This window comes from Eretmochelys imbricata, chromosome 2 (assembly GCF_965152235.1).
Source record: "Eretmochelys imbricata isolate rEreImb1 chromosome 2, rEreImb1.hap1, whole genome shotgun sequence".
Lineage (NCBI taxonomy): Eukaryota > Metazoa > Chordata > Testudines > Cheloniidae > Eretmochelys > Eretmochelys imbricata.
In genome coordinates, this window is record NC_135573.1 from 106,474,106 (window position 1) to 106,489,158 (window position 15,053).

General features: G+C 42.0%; 1 long non-coding RNA gene across 1 annotated transcript in view; it reads right to left on the reverse strand.

Annotated features, from left to right (window-relative positions):
- Positions 1-1,282: 1,282 nt before the first annotated feature.
- LOC144261235 (uncharacterized) overlaps positions 1,283-15,053 on the reverse strand; it is a 148,063-nt gene continuing 134,292 nt past the window's right edge. The window contains exon 4 of the long non-coding RNA XR_013345187.1: positions 1,283-1,693. This is a non-coding gene — a long non-coding RNA (uncharacterized LOC144261235). The remainder of the gene's footprint in view (positions 1,694-15,053) is intronic.

Here is a 15,053-nt window from a genome sequence, read left to right on the forward strand (position 1 = left end):
ATGAGAGGTGCAAAGTGACATTGGCATGCTAAGTTTTTTTTTTCTTTGTGTTTTACCTCCCAGTGCTTTCTCATGGCATGATCTGTTGTGACTGATCATATGTGCTATGATATCATTTTAGAGTCATTACATTGCTTATATTTTTGAGTCAGCACTATATATTCATGGGTAAACAAGGAAAGTTTTCTCAGGCTGCATTCTCCCTAAGAGCAATTAGCCACTACATCATTATAGAGAAAAAGCCTCAACACTTGGAAACTGAAGATCAGACATTCGAATTTACAGCATGGACTTGAATTCAGGAGAAGAGGGAAGATAAGTACATTAAAAAAAGCAGAAAACACCACTGCACATTCCATCATTGTATTCAAACCGGTCTGCTTTGTTCATTCTACCAACATAACACTGATGTCAGGTTTTTGCATTGCAGTTTTGCATTGCTTATTAGAACCAGTCTTGTTGCCAAGGAATTCATCTCTGACTTAATTGGACCCCTACTTAGTAGCATTACGATTGTTATGTCAGAGAGAAAGAAAACTAGTTCATAAATTCCATAGGTATGTGATAGTTTGTCTGGGTCTTCTGGATGATGCTAACTCATTATTTCTGCTGTGTAACTCTGCCATCAGCATGTCCCATTGGGGAAATTAGTTCCAAATTTTGCATTAGTGCAAAGTGTATTAATGGTTTGTGACATTAGTAGCACCCTGGTCACTGAGGTTGCTGCAGCACTGGGAAGAGTACAGGCTTAATTGAAGCCAATTCATCAATTGCTTTTGGGGATTAGTGACACTTGGGTGATGATTGCTGGGCTAATGGGGCAATTGGCTCAATAATTGGGAGGCTATAAGTGGAAGGAAGAGGAAGCAGGGGAAAGCTCAGAGGAAAGAGTCATGCTGTCTAGAATGGCTCACAAGCAAGAATACCAACCTCAGGGCAGACTGTTGGCACAAACCCCAAAATGATTGTGAGTTCTATACTTAGATTTCACCAGCCAAGTAATACGTCTAAATTCCTCAGGCACTATACCGCCATAAGATGGAGTCAGACAGTCCTCCTGGGCATTCTGATCTATCTTGCTACCTAAACAAGCTTGCCTCTCTAATACATAATCATTTAACACCAAAGATCACAAAATATTCAGGTTACTCCAGTCCCAGAGGGCCAGTCACTTACCCCAGGTCAAGTTGGACCTTAAATCTCACACCAAAGACAACGTTTGTAGTCAATCCTGTATCAAACCAACTAAGGTTTATTAACTAGGAGAGAAATAAGAGTTATTTACAAGGTTAAAGCAGATAAACATACACACACAAATGAGTTGCAGTTTTAGGTTTCAGATGGTGATAGAGCTGCTGAAATATGACCGCTGTATATGTCCATTGGGGCTACCCCAGGTTAGTCCTGGTGACCTCTTGCTTATCCTTAGGAATCTTTGCTGCTTAGAGTCCGAACAGCACAAAAAAAACCCCAATACCTTCTGGTCAGGGATTTTTATCCAACCCCCCCACCCCGCATAGTCTAAGATGATAGGACAAATGCTTCTGCACATAACCTCTTCGTGGGTGGGTGGGGGAGCAATTGACAAAGTCTTTGTTCCACAATGGTCCATTTGGATTCAGTAGCCCTTCCTGATGGGCAGGAGATAACTTCCATAGGAATCCAGAATTTTCGCATGAGTGAAGATTTTTTCCTGTTGGTGAGATACAGCGTTTCAGAACAAACCTTTCAGAGTTCTAGAGCAAACACTTAAGTATTGCCTTTTAACATGGAGTGCAGATATTATAAGTAGGATTACTACATGCAGCATCCTACAAGCATTTCATAAAGTCTAAACAGTAAAAGCATTCTTATAATATTAATATCTATTTTAATTATACTAATCCACAAGCGAGCCAGCCTGGTCTCCAGCTATGCATTTGTCAGTGCTCAGAGAGGCCCTTGGCATAAGCTGGCACCTGGTCTGCCAGCATCACAGAGAGCTCAGAGGGTAAGCCTGGGCTGAGGAGTGAAGGCTGTGCAGAAGCCTCCTTTTGCTGTAAGCCTGAAGTACACTGTTATACTGTATAAGGAAAAAATAAATACACATGTGGTGAAAGGGTAACAACCTGGTATGTGTTTGTGACTGAGAGACCACATGAACTGGCCAGGCAGGGCAGTACCCTGGGTAGTGACAGAGGCACTCTGTGACCTGGTTCTCAAGTCATTCTGCAATACCATATAAGAGCTGCTTATTGCTCTGCTTGGAGTGATTATGAGGTATTAATTTCCCAGGTATAGATTGGAGGACAAGTGCTACTAATAATGGTAGGGCCCAGATATTGCTGGATGTGATGGCTTATTGGCAGATTTCTTCACCAAAGAGTCACTGAACAAACAACAAGTGATGACATTTTAGATTTAGTATTGGTGAGCAGCGAGGATCTCATAGAAGAACTGGTTATAGGGGACAAGCTCGGTTTGAGTGACCATGAGTTAATTCAGCTTAAACTAAATGAAAGGATAAATAAAAATAGGTCTGCAGCTATGGTCCTTGATTTCAAAAGGAGCTATCTTTAAAAAAAATAAGAGAATTAGTTCGTGAAGTTGATTGGACTAAAGAACTCCAAGATCAGAATGTGGCGGTGACTTGGAATTACTTTAAGTTAAAGTTGCAGGAACTATCTAAAGCTTGCATCCCAAGCAAGGGGAAAAATTCAAGGGGAAGGGTTACAGACCAAGCTGGATGAGCAAGCATCTCAGACAGGTGATTAAGAGAAAGCAGAAAACCAACAAGGAATGGAAGATGGAAGGGATCAGCAAGAAAAGTGTCCTCTTGGGGGTCAGAAAGTGCAGGGAAAAAGTGAGAACTGCCAAAAGCCAAGCAGCATTGGACCTTGCAAAGGGAATTAAAAACAACAGTAAAAGGTTCTTTACCCATATAAATAAAAAGAAAACAAGGAAAGAAGTGAGACTGCTAAGAACTGAGTCCGGGGTGAAGATTAGGTATGGTCCAACACCTAAACAAATATTTTGCATCAGTTCTTAATAAGGGTAATGAGGAGCTTGGGGGCAGTGGCAGGGTGGCTAATGGAAATGAGGATATGGAAATAGAAATTATCACATCTGAGGTGGAAGCCAAACTCAAATAGCTTAATGAGACCAAATTTGGGAGCCTGGACAATCTCCATCTGAGAATATTAAAGGAACTGGCACATGAAATTGCAAGACTAATAGCAAGGATTTTTAAAGAATCTGTAAACTTGAGGGCCATACCCTATGACTGGAGAATTGCTAATATAGTACTTTTAAGAAAGGGGGGGAAAGTGACCCAGGAAACTACAGGCCAGTTAATTTGACTTCAGTTGTAGGCAAGGTCTTGGAACAAATTTTGAAAGTGAAAGTAGTTAAGGGCATAGAGGTGAACGGTAATTGGGATAAAATACAACATGGTTTTTCAAAAGTGAGATCGTGCCAGACCAACCTGATCTCATTCTTTGAGAAAATAACTGTTTTTCTAGGCAAAGGAAATGCATCATGTCTGATTACCTGGATTTCAGTAAGGCATTTGATACAGTTCCACATGGGAAATAATTAGTTAAATTGGAGAAGATGGGGATTAAAATGAGAATTGAAGGGTGGGTAAGGAACTGGTTAAATGGGTAGACTGTCAGGCTGAAGGGAGATTACTAGTGGAGTTCCTCAGAGACTGGTCTTGGGACCAATCTTATCTAACATTTTCCTTAATGGCCTTTGCACAAAAAGTGGGAGAGTGCTAATAAAATGTGCGGATGACACAAAGTTGGGAGGTATTGCCAATACAGAGGAGGACCGGAATATCATACAAGAAGATCTGGACAACCTTGAAACTGAAATAATAGAAATGGGATGAAATTTAATAGTGCAAAGTGCAAGGTCATGTTCTTAGGGACTAACAACAAGTATTTTTGCTATAAACTGGGGATTTATCAGATTGGAGCAACAGAGGAGGAGAAAGACCTGGGTGTACAGGTCGATCAGAGGATGACTATGAGTTGGTAGTGTGAATCAGCAATGAAAGAGGCTACTGCAATCCTAGGATGAATCAGGCAAGGTATTTCCAGTAGAGATAGGGAAGTGTTATCCCTAGCATTATACAAGGCATTGATGAGACCTCATCTGGAATACTGTGTGCAATTCTGGTCTCCTGTGTTTACGAAAGATTAATTCAAATTGGAACAGGTGCAGAGAAGGGCTACCAGGATCAGAGGAATGCAGAACCTATCTTTCAAGAAAAGACTTGATAAACTTTGGCTTCTTTAGTCTAAACAAATGAACGACGAGGGGATATATGATTGCTCTCTATGAATACGTAAGAGGGATAAACATCAGGGAGGGAGAGGAGTTATTTAAATTAAGGACCAAAGTTGGCACAAGAATAAATGGATATGAACCGATCATCAATAAGTTTAGGCTTGAAATTAAATTAAAGTTTCTAATGATCAGAAGAGTGAAGTTATGGAACAGCCTTTGAAGGGGAGTAGTTGGGAAAAAAACCTATTTTGTTTCAAGACTGAGCTTGATAACTTTATGGAGTGGATGGTGTGATGAAATTACCCAGAATGGCATATGGCCAATCCATGACTGCTATTAGCAAATATCTCCAATGGCCAGGAACAGGACATTAGATGGGGTGGGCTAATTCTTTCCCAGGCGTCTGGCTGGTGGGCCTTGCCCATGTGCTGAGAGTCTAACTGATTGCCATAGTTGGGGTTGGAAGGATTTTCCCTCAGGTCAGATTGGCAGAGACCCTGGAATTTTTTCACCTTCCTCTGCAGCATGGGGCACAGGTCACTTGCGGGTTTGAACTAGTGTAAATGGTGGATTCTCTGTAACTTGAAGTCTTTAAATCCAATTTTGAGGCCTTCAGTAGTTCAGCCAGAGGTTGTGGGCCTATTACTGGAGTGAGTGGGTGAGTGAGATTTTGTGGTCTGTGATGTGCAGGAGGTCAGAGTAGTTGATCAGGATGGTCCCTTCTGGCCTTAAAGTCTATGAGTCCATAAGTCTTGCAGTGCATGTTTAGTTACCCTTATGCAAATACGAAGTTTGGGGTTTTCTCTAATATGCTTTTTGTTGCAGTTTCCCCACTTTTACTGAAAGCCAGTAAAACAAAACTGAGTCTGTATGCAACTCCCCTATACTTACTGTTGCTTATAAACGAGCAAGGAATGTTACAGCTTCTGGGAGGGCCAGCTTGAGCCAGTTATGGCCTGACTGAGCTGCCTTAACATTAAAATAGCTAGTAAAACTCATGCTTTTCTTGCAAGATGGAGCTCTTCCCCCTGGGCATGTGGAAATTCTGATTTGTGCATTTCGTCATTTTTATGGATCTGGATGTACAGATGATTCAGGTATAATGATTAAAATGGGAGTTGTCCAAACAAATCCCTGTAATACACAGAATGTGATTATTTATTAGGAATAGTGCAGTAACGCTTAATGGTCCCAACCAATATCAGACCCCCATTTTTCTGAACATAGTACATAGACCTATTTAGAGACCGTCCCTGTTCTGAAGAGCTTACAATTGGTTTCTATGAGCTGTGTTTCTTTTCCCATTTGGATGCAATCCACAGCGTACATATTCAATTACAAAATAGATGCTCCATTGTCTGTGACACAACCAAGGTTCCGTCCCCAAGTAGCAAAGAAAAGGGAAATGCAAATTTCTTCTAAAAGTCGACTCCTGTGGCCTTCTCTCTGTTATCCGTTCCCAGGCAAAGCCTTGAGTTCAGATACTTTGAGGCAGGGTAAATGTTTGACAGAGCCTGCATGCCTTCATTCTTCTGAGCAACCCGAGTAACTTGAGAAAAAGCAAAGCAGATCTATTGCTCAAAGAAGGCTCCTGGTCCTGACCTCCCATGGTACGCTTAAAATCTGGTGAGGAAATTAGAGCTTCAGAACAGGAGGGTTTCTGCAAGGAATGGATCACACACTCTTGCTTTCCTCCAACCAGCACTCAAAAGTTTGCTCATGTCACCATCTTAGCCACACGGCGGACACAACAGCAGACAGATCTTGTGTTTGCATTCAAAGTTTGCTGCCACAGTGTACCCAGCTCAGCTCTGAAAGAGAATCTTTCTGTTCGCTGAGAGTGGATACCAGCCTTTAAAAGCTTCTAAGTAAATAAAATTAAATTAAAAAAAAATACCGCAGGTACCGAAGAATCCAGTGGAACTTTGAAAAGAACAAAATCCCTGCAATCGTTGTGGCTGAGCGTTCGGGGTGGGGGTGGGGGTGGGGGGGAACAAAGGCAAAAAGAATGTCTCAGTGGCAAAGTGCCAGTTTAGGCCGAAAAGGAAAATTGCTAATTTTGGACTCACTGCCCCTTGCTGATGCTGAGCAAAAATTATTCACACAGGTCTGAGGCTTGTCTTGGCTTATGCTACATTTGTGCTCAATTATAAGTGAGTCTGAGACATGGGCTAATTCTGCAGACCAAAGTAATTTTTGTTTAAACTTTCCAACCCTATGAGGACATGCCATGCCAAAGGGTGGTGGATGGAAACGGGAGTGTGTACCTGGAAGTGGAGATAGTGAATAAAAATCATTTCTATTTCAAAATGTGGCTCTTTCCTCTAGCACTTCCTTCTGTAATAAATATGTGTTCAGGGCAGGGAAGCCTTCTAGCATTGAGAACCATTGATCTAGCATTATTGCAGCTCCACTGGAGAGAGCAATGTGGGACTACTAGTGTAGTCTGGCCAATGGCACTTGATCCGCTGTGTAACCTAACCTAGCTCATAGAAGACCTGGAAGACAAGGTGGTAAAAATACCAGCCAATGATCAACAGTTTCCTGTCTATACTAATGCCCCACCATGGCTGCCAGTAATGGAGCTGAACGGGTTTTCATCAGAATCAGCATGTAGAAAGCATCTGGGTGCTTTAGTTTCCCCAGCCATAGAATGGGAATGATATTACAGGGTATGATGAGGCTCTGGGGACATGGATCAGCATTCATGTTGCACTCCCCATCAGTACCTGGCCCGAGCCGGGGAAGCCAGTGATCCAACCAGTGGAACAAATTTGGTGATGAATCCTGGTCACATGCCACCTTAGGCACGTTGTGCATATGCTAGAAGATTGTGAGGCTTACCTAAAGTTTGTAAAGTGCTTTGATAACCTTGAATAGAGAACCCTGCCATTTAAATGCAATTCGGTAGCTGCCTTATAAATACATAAGCTAGGCAGAAGATGCTGCAGAATTGCCAAACAGAGAAAATCTGTGCTCCTCTGGGGTTTCACAGGACAGATGTTCTCTGCTCCAGTGCTGTGTTCTTCAGATACCATGGAGAGGTCACTCTGCTGGCCTTCTGTGAAAGCAGTTATGGAAGCATCTTTTTAGACCAGGCCTAGATACTTGGGGCACAGTCAGTGTTATTTTACAAAAATGTCCCTTGCCCCAGCAACGCACACACACTCTCTCTCTCTCTCTCCATACAGATTATAGGTGCTTCTAGAAGAAATAATGTGAGTGGAGCGGCATGTACATGGATTTACTGCTGGCCCATATACAGGTGAACGTTAGTACTTTTTGCGAGTACGTTAGTACTTTTTGTACATATACGAGTTGCACATGTGTTTTCAGTAGAAGTTGGAACCAAGCCTGAGTAAATCATGGTCCAATTTAATAAGATACTTGCCAGAACAAAGTTGGCTACTTGATATGCTCATTTGTGTGCCATTATCCAGAATGCTTTTTGGGTTATTTGGGTCTGAGATCTGGGGAAAAAAAGAACACTTGGCTGCAGTGGTTCAGCCTGTGTGTAGAGTGGGCTCAGCTGCAAGGGTTCGGCCTGTGTGTAGAGTGAGCTCGGCTGCGGGGGTTTGGCCTGTGTGTAGAGTGAGCTCGGCTGCGGGGGGTTGGCCTGTGTGTAGAGTGGGCTCTTTCATCCGTGCTCTAGCAGTCACTACCTTGAACGAAAGAATTTATTTTCTATAAAACTATTTTGAAAGTTAGTGCTGTTCATTTGTTTTTGGATCCATTATCAGGACTGTGTATATTTTACCAATGGGATGAAAGGAAAAAAATCTTTGGATACTGCCAAAAAGAAACAGCCTAGTGGAAAGTCTGTGATGTTGTTTACAGTGGAAGGAAGAAATAAAAAAGCCATTTTCAACATAGCTTAAAAAATCCTGGCCCATCGTCCGCTCTCACTTATATGTATAGAACCCCATGATGATGATGGGAGCTGCACCTGTGTAACTGAGAGCAATGCTTCTTGCCCCTCTGTGAGCTGGCACATGAACACGCACCGCCTACCTTTTAAAAAGTGTTCTCTACGTTTTGGTGCCTCCATTTCTGGGTGCCCAATCTGAAGCACTCAGAGCTTAGTTTCTGGAGGTGCTGAACATCCAGAGCTCCAATTGCTCTGGCCATTCTAGTTTTAACATTTCTATCCCGGTACATTTCACTAGGAAATAGATTGCCTCAGGAGATGAGGAAGGAAGTGAGTATGAAGTTTGCTGTAGCAGGAAAATGAAAGAATGGAGAAAATTGCTTTCTTTCTTTTTTTCCCTGGGGCTGTTGTGTTTTATCAGTAGGAAAAAACATACTGGTAGCTTTTCATTCAGATATTTTCTTACCACAGTTATGATAACGGTGAAACAGGATGATGGGAAACTCTGACCTTTGACCCAGAGTAGGATTGTCATAAAGAGCATGAAAAACAATATTCAGATGACATGTGGTTTCAACTTTTCAGTCCAGAGACAGTTTGTCTTTCCTCCCAGCTCCCTGTGTTCTGAAACCCATTTCCCACAGCCTCAAATACTACATAAAAGGAAGTAATGACACCTTTACCCCCGAGGAAAGAAGTCAAGGTTGACGTGGACCACAATGAAGCGCTTTGTGTAACATCATTTTCTGCCTCTATTCAGACTAGTGTTCAATGACTAGGGCTGGTAGCTTTTTCCAAGTAATCATGGACTAATCATTTTTGTTTGTGCTAGTGAAAAAAGATGGCTTTCTTTCCTCCTATCATTGTTAGTTTCTCTAGCAGACATTGCCCTTAACAACTGCAATATGCTTTCTCCTATATGCTGTGAACATATTTTACTAAAAGAAGTAGTTTCCCATCTTACAGACAGTGGGGGTAGGGAGGAAAAGGACATAACATCTTTCATGTTCTTCCTGTGTAGAATTTTTTTCCCATGGTTGTTCTAAATTTGTCATTATTTCCCACGTGAGTAATATCTACATAAATTATAGCTTACATAGGCTCGACACCTGAAATGAAAAGCAGATCATATTTCAGACTTGAATTATCCTCCAATATTTCATGATATATATTCCATCTTGATGGGGTACTATTGTTATATATTTCATAGTTATGATTTCCAGAGTATCAAACTACTCATTATCTTCCAGGGCTATCTGGCTATAAATGCCAAAACACTCCAGCAGCCTGTGTGTGCTTTTTTTAAACTTATAGTCCTGTGTTCTGTGTATGTTTAGCATTTTATGTGTTGCATAATATAAAAATGCTCTAATACTCTATCAAAAGCCCTGCTAGATTATTGACAGGGTAGGTTTCATTTAATTCCTTGATTCAACAGCCATTCCAAGATATTTCTTGTGTGGTGCAATAAACACCAAATGCAGCGCTTATACTGAATATTTAAAAAATCAATCAGGCTTGAAATGTAATGTTATCTAATTGGCTTGCTACATTCACACTAAGCTGAATGACATTTAAAAAAAATCCAACCCTTCTATATAACTTCATATTTCCTCAGTTATAAAAATTGATTTTTTCCTTTAACTTTAATATAATTTGAATGTATTAAGTTAATTTACTCTTTTCTTCTAAAGTTTAAGGAAATGTTCTGAATCTAACTCAAGATACTGATCAAATGTGTGTGCACGCAGGTGTGGTAGTAATGGAAGAGTGTTAAAATCTCCGTTTAAGGAGCTACCTACAAAAAGCCATTCGCAGTGCTTAACAATAGCAAGCTTTATTGGTCTTATACAAATCCTAAGAACAATGCTGCATATTCTCAAGCAAAATGTCCTGGCACTCTGTTCACTATTTAAATATACAGACATCTCTCCTTTATGGAGCCCTCCCATAACAGTGGGTAACACTGTTGTAACATTCCAAGATTGTTTTCTCAAGAAGGTGTTAGGATTCACAAGGAATGCGATGGGCAATAATACAGAAAAAATATAAAGCCATTATATTGAATCAATAGGTATTCTAGGTAACCCCATCTTAAAAAATACATTGCAGAATTAAAAGGGGTTAAGAAACGGTGACCACAATTGTTAGGGGCATGGAAAAAAATCTCATATGAAGAGACATTGAAAGGACTGGGTTTCAAGGCTTACCTTAGAAAGGAGACAAATAAGTATATAAAATAATGAATGATGTAGGTAAATCATGAGCTTTTGTGCCCTGTGTTTCACAAGAAGAAGGAGCCATTCAATGAATTTGAAAGTTGGCAAACTGAAAATTGATAAAATTATATACTCTTTCCACACAACACATAATTAGACCATAGAACTCATTGCCACAAGATATGACTGTAGCCAGTAACTTTGCAGGAGTCAAAGAGAGATTGAACATTTATATGGATAACAAAAATACCCTGAGTTACAATGGCTAATGCTAAAAATAGAGTATTGAAAGGGATATACAACCTCAAGCTTCAGGTTGTAAATCAATCTCTTACTAGAAGGGATTAAAATGAGACCTTCATGAGAGGCAGAGTATCTCACATTTGTCTACTGTGGGGTTTTCTGCACCTTCCTCTGAAGCACATGGTGCTGGCCGTTTTTGGAGACAAGCTACTGAACTATTAGACCAGGGCTTTTCAACCTGTCAGTTGTGACCTGACATTGGGTCTCCAGAATGTGTGAAAGGGTCAGAGGGCTGGCTGTGACCTGGTGCATGGGGTTGCAGCACTGCTCAGGTTTGGCCCAGCTGCCCTTCCATCATGATGATGGTGGGGCCAGCTGTGCCAAATTTGAGTGAATGGCACTGTGACCCCATGCAACAGGTCACAATACCACTGATTTGGCCCAGAAAGCCCCTCCCAGGAGCCAAGCTCAGCCAGCCCCAGGGGGCAGGAGCCAAGAGAGGACAGTTGGTGTCACATTCTTCAATAAGTACCAGCTTCCCAATATACACCGCACCCTGCAGCTGGGCAACACCCCAACTTCCATACTCCCTGTCCTACCCCATGCCCCCCTAGAATGGGCCCCCCTCAGCCAGGAGATTCCCCCTCCGTCGTACCAGCCATCCTGGCCCTCAGCCCTCCAGGTCTTCTCCCATTGCACCTCCAGCCCCTACTGCCCCCTAATTCCTTCCCCTAGGCCTCCAACTTTATCTCTGGGACCCCAAATTCCCTGACCCCCTTCATCCTCTGTCCCCATGGGCCAAGGGGGGGCTGTGTGTTTCTGGGAGAGCTATCATCATGCCATCCATCCCCTACACACCTCTGGTCCCAATTCCTTCCCCCAGTCCTTCCAGAACCACCAGTTCCTTCCTAACTACACTCCCATTTCACCACTTCACCTCCAGGCCCCCAGATCGCCTCACCCCCTACCCTCTGTCCCCTATGGGGAGCTGTTTGTTTGTTGACGGGATTTCAGCTCACTGTCCCTGCCCAAAGAGCCAGTGGAAGGGGGTTCCTAAATTGCTCAAATCTGGCCAGAGTATCTGGAATCTTATCTCTGAGGATTCCCACCCCCACCGCCCCGCCCATGCCCGGCATAGGAGGGACACAGGATCTGGGCACATCTCTGGGTTGTGACAGTCCATCAAGGTTTACAAATGGGTCCTGAGCCAAATAAAGGTTGAGAACCACTGATTTAGACCACAAGTCTGATTCACTATTGCAATTCCTATGTTCTCACATGGAATACTGACATCCTTAGTAACGCGATATGTGTCCTGTTATGCCGCTTTCTTTCCATGCACGATGCCACCTCAAGTGGTAAGTCACGTTTTTCACTCACCCCAGTAGAATGTTGAGAAGGAAGCAACATGGAACCAAATCTTTTGATATCTGAGCATTACTTTTCTTGATCTTAACTTCTCTTAATTACTATGGAAAAGGCACAGACTCTTGCTGAAAACTGGCACTTAAAAACCAGTAAACACAAATGTTATTTTTTGGTATATAATACCATATTCTGATCCTTTGTTCAGCACTGAATAAAGTAAGGGATATAATCTCACCTTGCTGCTTTAGGATTAATGTATTGAGGTGAAAACACAGTCCTTCATTTCTGAAAGCTATAGCATGGGTTGTCAATTTGTCTTGTAATTGGAAGATGGATGGCACCAATTTTTTAAGGAAAAAGCTTATGGATAGCAAAGTTATTGTGTCAGACTGTAGAAGTGTACTGTCTGTAGAAGTATACTGTACTTGTTACAGAGTATTTGAAAGTACAGTACCTCTATAAAATCTCTACAGTGCATACACTCAGATTTGCCAAACAGACATTTAAACTTCACCTCAGCATCAGCCAAAAGCCTGTCTGATCAGGATTTGAAGTAAGCCAGGATACTATCAGTCCAAACAACAGTTCAGCATCTTTCATATTTTCATTAGTTCCTGTAAAATTTAAGCTTTCATTTTTCAGAAGTTGAGTTTTTAGATGCTCTGACTGCAAAGAGAACCTTTGAATCAGAATTGAGGTGTGTTTTGTTATAAAATCTGCAGCCAGAAACAATAATTTCTGGGGAAGAGAGAACAACTTCATTTGTCTCAGAGGAGCACTGACTCTGAATTCTAATGATGGTAATTTAAATATCAACATTATTAACCAGATGGTGGTTGATCATTTCAGCAGAAACATCCAGCTTTATCCTTATCCAGTGTTGCTGGGTGTAATAAAGATTAGAAATGGAAAATACCTATTAGGTCATTGAATCCATTTCCCATGTGGCTAGTGCAGGATTGTATCCTACAATACATTCCTCTACTATTTTGTCCAGTCCACTTTTAACACTGAACCCCACTGCTCTGCAGCTTCCCTATCAACACCACCCTAGCTGAGAGCTCTGTTGTGGGAAGACCACCCTTTCATGGTTCTGCTAGGGTGGTTTTGGCAGGGTACCCACATCTCTATTCAGGTAGGTGGGGGCTGGGCCTTCCTTCCTCTGGGGTGGAGTGGGGAGACCCTAATTTAACCAAAGAGGAGCAATGATGCCCCCACCTCACCAGCAGAGATAATTCCTGTATTGGGTGCCACAGCCACTACCATCCCAAGGTGGGAAAGGGCTAAGAGGGACCCCCTGTGAGGGGATGTGCATGAAGCCCCTGATTGCCTTAATCCAGACCTGCCTGTGGGCTGTATGTATCACATATCCAGTCTAGGTACAGCAGCATTTGATGTACTTTGAAATGCAGGCCAGAGTCAATCTCTTAGAAACCTGATATGCTTTTAAACTCCTCAGGTCTCCAGCTAGTAAACTCCGGGGATTTAAGCAATGACTTTTCTTAATCAATTAGCTTGTCTGGAGAATGTTCAGGTCTACACCTGCATTGTGTGTTGAACCAATGATCCACAGGCTTGTTTAAAATTGGCTTTCAATTGTTTTAAAAAATGCTTTTGGTGTGTTCAGCTGCCAGATCCCATGGGTAAAATGGTTTTCTTGACACTGCTCCTGTGTAGTCTCACATCTGTGTATCTGTCTCTCTAATACCTAACAAAAGAAAAACCTTGCTGCCACTTTTAATGCATGACTCCAAGTATCAGTCTATTTGAGCCATAAGCACTTGAGCAACCGCGCTTAGGTGGGTGCTCCTCTTCTGGTTTATTGGCTTAATATAAAAAGGTAAGTCTGGAAGATGGGAAGCACAACTTTTAGATATGGAGACCTTACATAGAGGCTTAAATTAATGATGCAAGTGGTAACAACCCTGCCTCTCACATGGACATTTAACAACGTTAGAACGGGAACCCTAATTTGGGCCCTCACAGTTGGTGACATTCTTTTTTTTTTCTTTAGAGACCTAATCACATGTATCTCAGCCCCCTTAATTTAGATGTGACAGGGGGCTGAGAAGAGAGATTTGGTTTATTGAGAAATAGAGGAGATGACTAGGTTCCAAATGATGGGAAATGCCTCGGGCCAGTTCATTACAAGAATTCTTCCCCAATAGTGAAAATGGGAAACAAGAAAATCTCAGGATATTGGCAACCTATCAAATCTACTTAGAAAACAATTCCATTATTAAGGAGAATGAGCAAAAGAAGAGGACTGAAGAGATTTGGGGAAGGAGGGTAAGCTTTATTCATTTGTTAAATAAACCAGATGTTAAATATCAGAGCAGCCCAAGTCATGATCCCAGTCAAATCTACATCATGATTTGAGTTAGAAATAATTTGGAGACGTTTTAATTTTATTTCTTTGGATGCATGGAAGAATAAAGTGTGGGGGGGGGGGGAGGAATTCGAGGCTCCAGGTATTCCTAACATGAATTACAAGAACAAAAAATGAAATTAAACAGCAGCTTACTGTCTTGACAGCCATCAGATCTCAGTTCTCTACAAAACACAAACGTAAGCACTACCCAGGCCTGTCTCTCACTGATCCCCAGGAGATCTCTTTGCTGAAATCCCTCTCAGCATCTTTGAAAATCAGGTAGTTTTCAGTGCTACTGGACCAGTGTCTTTAGCAGTCTCACAAGATCTGAGGCTCCATGTGAGAGAAAGGGGCCCATGCTTACAGGGGTACCTATGATTTAGGAAAGCCCTGGAGTCTGCAAGGTTTATATTGAATAGCTGACCAAAGCATGACTGTAGAGTTCTGGAAATGAGATGGAGCGCTCTGTTGTGATATCGCAAAAGGTCTTTGGCGGAGGAGGTGTGAAAGAGAAGGAGTTAAGCACAAGGGTAGTCAAGTCACATGTTGGGGTTGGAACAGGAAGTGCTGCTGAGTGGTGAAGGAGAGCACACGGGGAGCAAGAGTATAGAGAAACTGAGTTCTTGAACCTTTTCCCCAGCAACCTTGTCCTTGAAGTAAATCTATATTTGATCTTGCTGTTGCTTCTGCTTAAGGAACTGTGATTCTAAGA